The 13822-nt window shown below is 40.1% G+C and overlaps 1 protein-coding gene and 1 pseudogene across 1 annotated transcript in view; one reads left to right on the forward strand and one right to left on the reverse strand.

Moving 5' to 3' along the window:
* Positions 1-9085, forward strand: part of LOC121298803 — a 90672-nt pseudogene extending 81587 nt beyond the window's left edge.
* LOC121298975 (ras/Rap GTPase-activating protein SynGAP-like) overlaps positions 1-13822 on the reverse strand; it is a 357605-nt gene that overhangs the window by 183164 nt on the left and 160619 nt on the right. The window lies entirely within an intron of this gene.

A 13822-nucleotide genomic window follows, 5' to 3' on the forward strand; every position in this document is an offset into this window, starting at 1 on the left:
ATGACATTTAAGAAGCCTTAAGACACTACGGAATGCTTGCTAATAGCACTTTTTTTGCTGATGTAATGCTTCAAGTTTTCTTTCAAAAAAGTAAAATGGATTACCCTTCAGTCTAGTATGTCTTGTCTCCAAATGATGTCTCAGTTTGTAAGGCTTCCGCGAAGGGGTCAGGATCACTTGGTGCTGTGACGTCACTGTAATCCGGACCACAAGGACCACTCAGCACTGTGATGTCGCAGTGGTCCCCTGTCACAAAGATGGCTGCAGTGGGTGACTTCAGACCAGAAACCAGGAACCAGGAAATAAACAACAGAGGTGGAGTTTGGTGAAGCCGAGCGAATGGTCTCGCTCAGCATTTAACAGTGCACAGACAGAAAATAAAAGGTTGTAAGACAAACAAAACACAGTACATGGCACTAGTAGCCAAAACAAAGAGATGAAACAAAACGGACTAAAACTAAACAAACACGGTGAGCTGATATTTTTAACTACTACTAATATTATTATTATTATTATTACCACCACCTCCGTCTCCAATCCTGTTCTCCACTCACCGAACACACAACCCAGAGTGAGTGAAAACATGCCACTTTTATGCAGCTGTACCGAGACTCGATTGCTAATCAATCATTCAATTGGAGTCGCGGTGCAACTGCACGTGAATTAATAAAGTGCAATTCCCTGTGCTCACATATTATTACTTTTTACTTGCGCGTGAAGTGCTTTGCAATCCTTGTGCCTAAATACAAATATACATTTTAAACACTTGTGTTACACAGACCTGTTTATATCCCGTTTACCAATGACTATACACCAACTTTAACACACAACACAAAATACACACAGGGGCGGGCACTTTGCCACATGCCCACTCTTTCCAGAGGACACAAGAGACATCCATCATCATGATCCACTGGTGCTGTAGCCATGGATACACATGAACACTTCAACACACACTTAAGGCTGCAGAACCGGATCAACTTTACAAAAATAGATGCTATCCAGATGCTAGCCTGTTATCTGTTTAATTTTAATAACTCAAGAACAGTTTCATATTTATTCACCAAACCTTCGAAAGGTAATACCTCATCACAGACCACCTAACTTGTGTATTGATTTGGTTATCAAACACCTATAAAGCCTTGCATTTCTTTTTTTGACTCGCCCAAAGTACAAAACTAAAAATTCTCTGACAGCATTGAAAAGCAGTGTCAACACCAGTCTTACCAGTCCCATCAGTGTCAGCACCAGGCTTACCAGTTCTATCAGTGTCAGCACCAGTCTTACCAGTTCTAGCAGTGCCAGCACCAGTCTTACCAGTCCCAGCAGTGTCAGCACCAGTCTTACCAGTCTCAGCAGTGCCGGCACCAGTCTTTTCAGTCTCAGCAGTGCCAGCACCAGTCTTACTAGTCCAAGCAGTGTCGGCACCAGTCTTACCAGTCCCAGCAGTGTCAGCACCAGTCTTACCAGTCCCAGCAGTGTCAGCACCAGTCTTACCAGTCCCAGCAGTGTCAGCACCAGTCTTACCAGTCCCACCAGTGTCAGCACTAGTCTTACCAGTCCCACCAGTGTCAGCACCAGTTCTAGCAGTATCAGCATCAGTCTTACCAGTCCCATCAGTGTCAGCACCAGTCTTACCAGTTCTAACAGTATCAGCATCACTTAGCAGTGTCAGCACGTCTTACCAGTCCCAGCAGTGTCAGCACCAGTCTTACCAGTCTCAGTAGTGCCAGCACCAGTCTTACCAGTTCCAGCAGTGTTAGCACCAGTCCCAGCAGTGCCAGCACCAGTCTTACCATCCCAGCAGTGTCGGCACCAGTCTTACCAGTCCCAGCAGTGTCGGCACCAGTCTTACCAGTCCCAGCAGTGTCGGCACCAGTCTTACCAGTCCCAGCAGTGTTAGCACCAGTCTTATCAGTCCTAGGAGTGGCAGCGCTAGTCTTGCCAGTTCCAATTGTAGCATCAGTGTCATCAGTCTTGGCATTAACTTCAGTAGCAGTGAACCAAACGGTCTCTCAATGAAGGTATACACACCTACTTATTCATATCGCGTTACGGTTTGTATTTATAGTCTTCAGGCTTTATAAGATGATAACTATCACCACCTTAACATAAACAGCATATCCAGGTTTTTTAGACATAAATTAGATTTTTGCCTCAGGCAAAATCTATTCCTACGCCCCCCCCCCCCCCCCCCCCCCCCCCACGTGTTTTGCAGTTGTGCATTTTTATAAACACATTTGCACGGGACGACATTTACACACATGACAAGAAATATAGGAATGTTTGGAAATGCTGCTCTTTAATTGGTTAATTTCTCATATGTGATTTATAATATCCAATATAACTATGTTAGATACATACAGGGGACGTTAGACATCACTGGTAAATAAATGTTAGCGGCTGTCATGTTATTCTAAATGCAACTTCCAATGCTTTAACATCCAACCACTTAGTTCAGATCAGTCACAGAGTTTTCCATTTAAATGAAATCCTCATTTTGTTGGACGTACGCAAAGCCTCATCTGTAAAAGCCGATGCTAAAATACATATATTTTAGTAATGTAATCAAATGAACAACTAAGAATGGCAGTGAATATATTAATCCTGTATACATTACAGTCAATGAAACGCCCATTCAAAGTATTCCTTTCCGCAGCAGACTCGGTACACTGGGCTGTGTGGGCTCCCATCTAAGCCCCGCCCACACTGTCCGCTCCTTTTTATTATCCTTGGTAAGATGCAGCAGCCTCAGTTCTGCAGAGTTTTGGCTGAGACACTGTTAGGAGCACGCCCACAGAATACATCTGGGAAAACTGGCCTGGCATTTCAAACAAATAGCGTCGTTTCTCAGACAGGATTAGATAAACACTGAGCCGTGCAGAGTGTTTTTTTTTTAGTTTAGTTAAACGATATTGATACCAGTGTGTAAGGCATGGAAGATTAAAAAAAAAGGTAAGTTGCATTATTTTTGTATTAATTACAGCTTAATTTGCGACGCACGGGTTTGGCAGTCCCTTTGTTAAATGAACAGGCATGGCGCAATCAACAAGACCGACCGAGTCCATTTAAAATATAACAAACTAAAACGCGCCGGGGAAATGAGTACAAAACCAGGTAACGGTGATTTTATGTTTTAATATTATAGACAACACCTGTGAGGCCCAGTTACTTTTTTTGAGGTGTTGCCAAACTACCGGTGTACCACTGTGTGTACAGTGATAAACGAGACTTGTGTAAATTGACTTGTGTGTGTGTGTGTGTGTGTGTGTGTGTGTAGCGTGCACAGGGGCAGGCAGCAGCAGGGCTGGTAGGTGACGTGATCACATATATGATATATATATATATATATATATATATATATATATATATATTAGTATATATATCCCATATATTCGTGTGTCCGTGTGGGTGGATTGCCTCGCCCTGTGTGAGGCGGCTACCTGCGTTAACCTATTTCGCTACAATATGTTATTGATTATCGGTCAACTCGACACCCCACAGGTAGTGTCGTTTAAACCATGGCTGCAATGAGCCGTGGAATTAACATGCATATAATAACAGAACTCGCACGTTTTCAAGTTTTATTTAATTCAATTTCCTTATGAAAAAGGTTGAAAGAACAGCAGAGAATGAATAAGTTACAGTATTGTACAAGCTCGGTGTAACGTCCTTACTCTAGTGAACATGTAATGAAGGTCCGGGTGCACAGGTGGGTCTCGGTTCACATGAACTGTATTTCATGGTTTATTAGTTAACATTAATGATGTTTATTCCTATTCTTCTGCACCATCTCCCATCTGCGGCTGCTACTCTCGCCGTGTCCACCCACACACGAGGCATGACGCACAGGTCGGAACCGCATAAGTCTCGCGTTCTGATTGGTCCTTGTCTGTCATAGGAATACGACGTCAACACGAGTGGAAAAGCCTGGAGGCATTTTAACATTATGAAGAGCGTTCCAAACCTTGCAATTAATGTGTGGGGGGTGTGTTTATATATATATATATATATATATATATATATATATATATCTCCTAACCGCTATTACAGTTTTGTTGCAGGATTAATTAGTTTATCTGTAATGTAATTACAGTTTTACATATATATTGCCCCATGTTCTCTTAGAGTTAGCATGCACGTAGTGAGCAAGTGTGCTGAAACTATGCGTGCTGGGGGTGCGGTAGCAAGGGTTAGTTTTGTTAAATGCCTTTCAGCACCACACTTTAAAAACTGTTCCAGTGCCACCTGTAGTGAGACTAACATATGTGATAAATTATAATTTTCTGCCATATTTACTAACAGACAGGGTTCTTCCCCAGGAATTCTGTACAGCCGGACAGGAGAACATTATAGCCAGGAGCACGTTTAACAGAAAAATAAACTTGCCTTACTAAATACATAATATGACAAAGAATTTGAATAAAATGTTGTCTTTCGTTGACTCTAGTTGTGCATTATGTTCCACATTTTCTTTTTCATTACTGTTTTTTATTCTGGTAAATTACCATGCTTATTTAGGCATTCTGGGATTTGACTGGCCTTTGAAGGTTAGGAGCACATTACTGAAGGAAGGTTCGAACCTTCAATGGTGCTAATTAGCATAATTTACTGGTGACGTCACCATAGCTACTTTTATATATATTTGATTGACAATCCTATTTTACAGGTAAGCTATATAAATGGAATAAAACATTCACGTGTAGTTTCAAAATACGTTATATAGAACAGTAATCATGTTTTTATGATTTAAATGAAAATGTGTTTTTTATTTACACATAATTGATTGCAGCAGCTTTAACTGCAGCTGACTAAGCAGAACAAACATAATTTAACAGTCACCGTTCCAAGCAGGTTATCTAGTTACTACAGCTACTACTAATAATAATAATTATATGAACTTACGATTGAAAAGTGACCCCAGAGATTGGTTGTGCCTACATAATACATCAACAGTCGCTTGCACAGTTTGCATTCAACTTTTTTCTTGGTCATCTGGGCATTTAACAGAAAAAATCCCAAACAGCAGGGGGGTTTCAAGACATTTTTTTTCAGCACAGTTTACGCTGTTGAGATGGTGAATGAAGAAGTTTGTCTCCTGTTAACATGAGCTGGAGGGGAAGGGGTGGACGGTGCTCAGTTTTTTCGAAATTAAAATTATTAGTGTTAGCATGTATTTTGTATGTTTCAAACATATTTTACCATAGCACTTCTCTTACACTGTCTTGCACACTAGGTATTCAGTTCATATTTTATTGAAGCACTACACCCACTATAGGTACCCCCAGTGCTTTGGTTACTGTATACCCTGCTCCATACATGGCAGTGGCACCATGTAGAGTTGCTATAACAATTGGTAGTGGATTTTAATACAACAACTTTTCCCTAACCCTCCATCCTGTGGATGAGATGTTAAATCAATGTCCTACTGTAAGTGAATGCATATAATGCAGTTCACAGCCTACCTCTATATAGCGCTTTGTGATGTTGGTCCACTATTAAAGGCGCTATATAAAAATAGATATTATTTTTATTATTATTAATACAGCCCTAGTTCTTAAGTCAAGGATCTGCCTGTAGAAAAAAGTACCGGAGAATTAACCTACATGTCAGATACCAGTTTTGTAGTAGTTAAGGAACGCAGTATGATATTTGAATGTATATTTTATTACTATTTAGAAAACACAATTTTTAATTACTTGGTCTAATCTACAACTTTTATAATTCAGATTTAGAAGACATGACTTAAATATTATAATAACATTTTTATAATCTTATTAAAATATCTAAATATTGCAAAATGTTTTGTTAACATCTAGAGGATATTACTTGGAGATGTTTGTGCTTTAACATTTGTTCAACTTTTGAAAAACATTATACAATGTTATGTGTTTGCTGGGTAGTTTGCATGAATCAGAAGTACCGGTAACCGTTGCTTCTTGCTCAACAGTGCCACGTAACGGTGGTATTGCAGTATTGCTGGTTTCTTACTCAATAGTATGATAGGGGCTCTGGCTAAGAACAACATCATTAGTTTGGTCAAAATGTTGACGATGAGTAAAACTAAGGGAAAGAACAAGTCAGCTGTTTGGAGCTACTTTTCATTCACTGAGGACACCACAAAAAAGTAAAATACTTTCAGACAATCAGACAATTTCTCCAATATGGAAACACCTGGCGAATTTTCACCCTGAAAAGAAAACGTCCTGCTTAAAGTCCAAGCCCCTGAATCCTTCAAAACACAATTTCATTTTGTAATCATTCCAAACAGTGCCATTTGTAGTCAGTGCGCATGAGAATTCATTTGCGCATGCCCAGTTTGTGTTTTGAGCCATCTTTGAATCTTGTCTGCTAAAACATCTAATTTCAATGGTTATGCATTGAAATGTACTGATGGAATGTAATTTGCAAAGAATGTAAATCAAATCAGTATGGTTATAAACTGCACTTTGTTAAATTATTTAAAAAATTGTGCTGGAGTGACAAATATGGCTAGGAGACCCTATTTGGCATGGACAGATTTGTTTCCATCATGGTAGAACCTTTCAAAACAAACAGCTATTTATTTTTCTCTTTCTATTCCAGATACTGTTGTTTACTCCAAACAACCAGGGCAATCAACAGAATGAATACTTGCGGGGGAGATTCTTTGCTCTTGTCTAGGTATTGAAGATCCTGGCTGATGAGAAGTTTGCTGATTTAGTTCAGGCTTTGTTCATACTTCTTTTTGTAGCTCTGATATCTTTGTGGTGTACAAACTGTCAAACTTACGGATACAGTGACCTACAGGGGAAGTGTTTCCATAGAATAAGGGCATGACCTGAGGTGAAACACTTGCGCCCCGTGGAGACACTGAAGTCAAAGTTGTTTTGGTTGAAACAAGAGAGTTGCGGGTAGGTTGTTCTGTACCAGTGTAATATTCATGTAATGTTTTTCCCCCTAGATTTTTTTTTTTTTTTCTTTTGCCGGTATGCCACTGTCTTTTTTCTTCTTTCCGTTGTATACCGCCTCACTTTACCCACTGTCTGTACTTGAATAAATAAATGTACTTTTTTTTTTTTTCCCAGCAGCTACTAAACAGAATCCCGTGAGCTGTCATGGACAGTGTGAAGATGGAATCTGTCCAGATTAAAGAGGAGTTCCCTGAACTTGAAGCTGTCCCTGAGCTGGCTTCCCTCCCCATTAAACAGGAGCTCTGTGAGATGCAATGTGACAGCAGTCAGCCAGAGGTCTCTGACATTAAAGCCGAGTACAATGAACTGGAGATCCCCCAGACAGAAGAACCCCTTCTTGTTAAGCAAGAAGAGGTACTGGAGATTGTCCGTATTAAACAGGAGCCCCCTGAAGTAGAGTTTGAACACATGGAACCATGGAAGGAAGAATCCGAGGACTTGAAACCAAACATCCCTGAGCTGGAGCCTGTACGCCTGCGGGAGTGTAGCATGGTGCTGGAGAGAATTTGCGTGAGAGGGAAAGATGCTGGCGAGAGAGGCTCTCCCAACAGCATGCAAGGAGGTGGAAAGAAAGATGGACAGTCACATTCAGAATACAGTTTAGCAGGTGAGTGACTCCCAGTACCTGTGACATTGTCATTCTAGATTGCGTGATATCCACAGTGTGGTTGAGAGGGAGGGAGGGAGGGAGCACGTAGGTTACATTTAATAGCTTTGTTTTTTCTGTACCACTCCTACCAGTTCAAGATAGGACTCGTTGCTGGTTAACTTCAAAAGCAGAGTCATTACTGACTGCTTTTAATACATAAATTAAAGTTTAACATGGCTTTTTTAAACTGGTATAACCCAGTGCAAGCCCACAGCTGAAATTCACATGCTTTAATCCTTTCCACCAGCTAGCCACATGCCCTAAGCCTATAAGCAGTCCCTTTTACTTTCTTTCCTGTTCATATTTTCCAGGTTCCAGTCCAGCAGCTAAAGAGACGGCAGGCAGTGGAGAAGATACTGACTGTGGGAAAGATTTCACCAAGTTAGGACTTTTTAAAAAAACACAGAGATTTCACACAGGAGAGAAACTACATCACTGCTCTGACTGTGGGAAGTGTTTCAATCAGTCAAACAGCCTTGTTTCACACCAGCGAATTCACACAGGAGAGAAACCATTTTGCTGCAGTGACTGTGGGAAGAGTTTCAGTCACTCAAGCAATCTGAAAAAACACCAGCGAATTCACACAGGAGAGAAACAGTATTGCTGCTCTCTCTGTGGGAAGAGTTTCAGTCGGTCGGACAGCCTTGTTTCACACCAGCAAATTCACAAAGGAGAGAAACCTTATTGCTGCTCTGACTGTGGGAAGAGTTTCAGTCAGGCAGGAAACCTGAAAGCACACCAACGAATTCACACAGGAGAGAAACCGTATCGCTGCTCTGACTGTGGGAAGCGTTTCAGTCGGTCACACAGCCTTGTTTCACACCAGCAAATTCACACAGGAGAGAAACTGTATTGCTGCTCTGACTGTGGGAAGAGTTTCAATCAGTCAGGAGACCTGAAAACACACCAGCGAATTCACACAGGAGAGAAACCGTATTGCTGCTCTGACTGTGGGAAGAGTTTCAGTAACTGGGGAAACATGAAAAAACACCAAATAATTCACACAGGAGAGAAACCATATTGCTGCTTTGAATGTGGGAAGAGTTTTAGTCAGACGGGAAACCTGAAAGCACACCAGCGAACTCACACAGGAGAGAAACCATATTGCTGCTCTGACTGTGGGAAAAGTTTTAGAGATTCAGGAGACCTAAAAAAACACCAGCGAATTCACACTGGAGAGAAACCGTATTGCTGCTCTGACTGTGGGAAAAGTTTCAATCAGTCAAACAGCCTTATTTCTCACCAGCGTATTCACACAGGAGAGAAACCATATTGCTGCTCTGACTGTGGGAAGAGTTTCCGCGTTAAACAAAGCCTTCAAAACCACCAGCGAGTTCACAAAGAGGAACCTTAAAGACTATGCTCTAGGGACGTGCTATTGGTACATTTTTATGAACCTTTAAATGCTACGCAATGTCAGAGTTTAAACCATATTCACACACACACACACACACACACACACACACACACTCTTTTTATAGTACATTAAGATATATACTGACAGCCCTGGTTCGTATTTTCCAAGCGAAGATCCCCTAAATAAGCAAATAACAACATATTTACGTCACAAAAAAAAAAAATCAAAAATGTACACACCAAAGTATTTCTTGAAATCTTTCTATTTACATGTCCTTTTCAATCAAACAATGGCTATAATTGAAGTTGTCAGTGGAGGTGGAACTATACATATTCATCACATTTTCAGATTGTACATTTAACAATTTCATATTTATATATGTATATATATATATATAATATATATATAAAGATTAGAATCCCCCAGTGCACAGCACTAATGCACAATGGCTGCAGCAAGGAAGAGAAACTGACATGTGCTTACAATGGAAACATTTTTTAAATACTTCTGGGGAAAAAAAAGCTCAGGATTTTGGAATTGTAAAGATCACTGTGACTGATATTAAAAGGTCTGCCTCCGAGCTTTTTAAAGGCTGCTGTCTTTCATAATAGGGTTTGGCTTTTACAGAAATATATTGCTTGAGTACTTCGAGCATTACAATTTCTGAGTACTCAAACCTAAAGCTACTTGAAGACAACTGCCAAAACCCTTCCTTTTTATAATATCCACCCTTACTCTGGTATAACAGCAGTTGGATATGAAACGTGTATGATGATAAATTACTAAACTGAATACATTAAATGTATTCATGTGACCGGTTAGACATCTAGCATATTATTCAACATTTCACCACTTATTTAAATGTGTGAAATTCCCTTCCATACTGTGTTCACCTTGCATTATGAATCCTTGTGTAATTACTGTTATGTGTCTCAATCTTAAGAGCATACATTTTAAATGATAAACATGTATTCCACACCTCATCTGATGGATGAGTCTGGAGAAATGGATGTGTGGGAAATGAGTTTCAGGGTTTAGCATTTAAACTTATTCAACTTGAAAATAAATACATTGATGGGAACGAGTATCCTGACCCCAATATGTAGCATTCCAGAGATAAGACTGCACCATCCTTACTGGGCAACTGCCTGGGGGATTTGTCTTGTAAATTCCTCACGATTCTAAAACTAATGAAATGAATGACTGAATATTGCGTAACGTGTAGCTTTGCAATATGCATTGTATTTGTAAACTGTATGGGTCTTAAGTACAGAAAATCAAATTGTGTAATCTGAATTCTAATGAGACTTGACTGCACAATTAAACCTTGTGTGAGCTGATTAATGATTTGATTAATATAGTAAACCATGGTAAAGAAAGACTAGAATACTGCACCTCTCTGTATCAGCAAGATTTGTAAGACAAGTGCATTTCAGTACCTTCCTGCATTGCTTGCTGTTGTCTAAGTTTAATAAAGTATTGGTATTAAACTCTTGTATTGTTTCTTTCTGCATGAACCCATTCCAGAAACTCGCACTAGTGAGTCACATAACAGGGAAAGTACCAACCCCCAAAGGTTTAGTGAGTTGCAGCGTACCAGATGTGCCACTTGATGTGTGTAACTAGTGGATAAGCAGGTTTAGTCCAGCTGATTGGACTAGAGTTAATACACCTTGAAATCCTGATTGCAGCATACCAAAAGTTAATCCTCACAGGTAGATCATCTGCTAAATCAAACTGAACAAGATCCTGCTTGCAGCAATGTACCAAGTCAGATTCGTGATGATCCTGTTCAAGTGGATTAACTTAGTACTGTGAAGGATAAGACTAACTTAGTAAGCTGGCTCATTCTAAGCATTTGCTGCTTTTTTTATTACATTTTTTTTATTTTTTTTGCAGACAGTTGCATTTTATCTGAAATGACAAGAACATCAGAAAACTTTATTCTGTACATTTCATATGTTCATCACGTTGGGGGGGGGGGGGGGGGCTGAGGGCAGTGAGAAAGTCTCACACTATATATATATATTTTTTTTTATATATGCCCTATGTTTAAAATATATATTTTTTAATGTACTTTTTGGTGCCGTTTTCAATTTAACGCAATACAATTCCAGTTAATATGCTTTAACTATAAACAACTAATGGTCCATTATCATGCAGTTAAGTTTTTCTGCACCTATGCAACAGTGTTGGCAGTTTAAATGGAAATATGATCTGCCAGATTGAAATGTGAATGTTACTTTTTTTTTTTGTAGAGGCAGCTGCATTTTTACTCTGAAATGACAAGTGCATCTGAAAACTTTATTCTGTACATTTAATATGTTTTCACGTTCGGGCAGTCAGATCCATGAGAATAAAGTCTTGCAATATATATATATATATATATATATATATATATATATATATATATGTGTGTGTGTGTGTGTGTGTGTATATAGAGGGAGTCTGAGGGGAAAAAAATGACACCAAAGTTTGGTGCTTCTTTCATTTGTTTGTGTGCAAGGTAATCAAACATGCAATTTTCAGGTGTGAAAAAGTTATTGCCCCCCCCCAGTTAACTCAACCCAATTAAAGGGATGGCTAGGTTCAGCTGTTTGAATACTTTGGTTAACAATCAGGCCTGATTTGGGCCAGCCCTGCCCAATGTAAATCTGACTAACTTTGGCCCTTACCATCAGAGTGAAGTTGTCAGCACACAGGTTCTAGAGGCAGATCATGCCACGAACCAAAAGAAATTCCTGAAGACCTCCGGGGAAAAAAAGGTGTTCATGACTATCAGTCTGGAAAGGGTTACAAAGCCATTTCCGAGGCTCTGGGGCTCCAACAAACCACAGTCAGAGCCATATTGTCCAAATGGAATAAGTTTGGGACAGTAGTGAATCTTCCCAGGAGTGGCCGTCCTGCCAAAATCTCTCCAAGAACAAGACATAAAATCGTCCAGGAAGTTGCAAAGAACCCTAGAACAACATCCAGGGATCTGCAGGCCTCTCTCGCCTCGGCTAAGGTCAGTGTTCATGACTCCACCATCAGAAAGACACTGGGCAAAAATGGGATTCATGGCAGAGTAGCAAGGCGGAAACCACTGCTCCCTAAGAAGAACATGAATGCTGTTCTCAGGTTTGCCAAAAAGCACATGAATGATCCTCAAGAGTTCTGGAACAATGTTCTATGGACAGATGAGTCAATAGTGGAACTTTTTGGCCAACATGGGCCCCGTTATGTATGGCAAAAAAACCAAAAACTGCATTCCACAGTAAGAACCTCATCAACGGTCAAGCATGGTGGTGGTAGTGTCATAATTTGGGGAATCCTTTTGCTGCATCAGGACCGGGACGACTTGAGATCATTGAAGGAACCATGAATTCTGCTCTGTATCAGAGAATTCTACAGGAGAATGTCAGGCCATCCATCCATGAGCTGAAGCTGAAGCACAGCTGGGTCATGCAGCAAGACAATGATCCAAAACACACAAGCAAGTCTACATCAGAATGGTTGAAGAACAAGAAATGTAAAGTTTTGGAATGGCCTAGTTTCTGCTCGAAAACCCACAAATGTAAAAATGTGAGTTGAACCAGTACTGCGTGAAGGAGTGGGCCAAAATTCCTCCATGACGCTGTGAGAGACTGATCAATAACTACAGGAAGCGTTTGGTTGCAGTTATTGCTGCTAAAGGTGGCATAACCAGTTATTGAGTCTAAAGGGGCTATTACTTTTTCACATCGGGGCATTGGGTGTTGCATAACTTTCTTTAAGAAATAAATTAAATAAGTATCGTAATTTTGTGTTATTTGTTCACCCAGGGTCCCTTATACATAATATTAGATTTTGGTTGAAGATCTGGTAACATTCAGTGTGATTTATGAATCTATGATTTATCTGGCCATGTACAATTGTTGAATAGTCCTTGTAGTATCTGACTGTGTAGAGACGGAATTGAAACCACTTGTTGGAGGCGGGGCGTCATTCAAGCAGGCAGGGAGTGGATTGGCTGGTGCTGAAAAAACTGAAACAGGGTTGGGAGTTTGACTGGCTATTTTTGATGGGTGATGTTTGGATCCAGCTGATGACAGAATTGTGGACCAATCATGTCTTTCCTGTTGATTTGCTTTCTAGTAGCTACGAATTGAGCCTTCATTACGGTGTCCTGTCACAGACATGATTTTGCCTGTCTCTAGACCAGAGTCCAATTGTATGTTTAAGTAGCTTTTTATGTTATCAGATTAGTTGTAGATTAGAATGTTAAGGGAAAAAGCCGGTATTGCGTGGATTGATTTTAAAATATAATTCACAGTTAAGCACTTAAGTGTTCCAGCGGGCAGCTATACAAAATAGAAGCCCGCTAGATCTGGAAACTGATTGGGTGTTTGCACTCAATTGTTTTCTTATTAACATCGTTTAAGCAAAGAAACTGCAAAATGATATCACTAAAGTCCATCGGAAGTAGCAGTGTTTCATGTTAGATTTCAATTTGTCATTCTGTTGACGTAACATTATTTAACTGGCTTCATTCGTCCCAAGGGACTTTTTCAGCCTGAAAAAAGAAACAAGGACCAGGGGTCACAAATGGAGATTAGATAAAGGGGCATTCAGAACAGAAAATAGGAGGCACTTTTTTACACAGAGAATTGTGAGGGTCTGGAATCAACTCCCCCGTAATGTTGTTGAAGCTGACACCCTGGGATCCTTCAAGAAGCTGCTTGATGAGATTCTGGGATCAATAAGCTACTAACAACCAAACGAGCAAGATGGGCCAAATGGCCTCCTCTTGTTTGTAAACTTTCTTATGTTCTTATGTTCTTATGAAGCAAAATGTGTTAATTCTGATGCAAAACTTTTGGCCATCTCTGTAGTTAGTCCTTG

Source organism: Polyodon spathula, chromosome 24 (assembly GCF_017654505.1).
Source record: "Polyodon spathula isolate WHYD16114869_AA chromosome 24, ASM1765450v1, whole genome shotgun sequence".
Classification (NCBI taxonomy): domain Eukaryota; kingdom Metazoa; phylum Chordata; class Actinopteri; order Acipenseriformes; family Polyodontidae; genus Polyodon; species Polyodon spathula.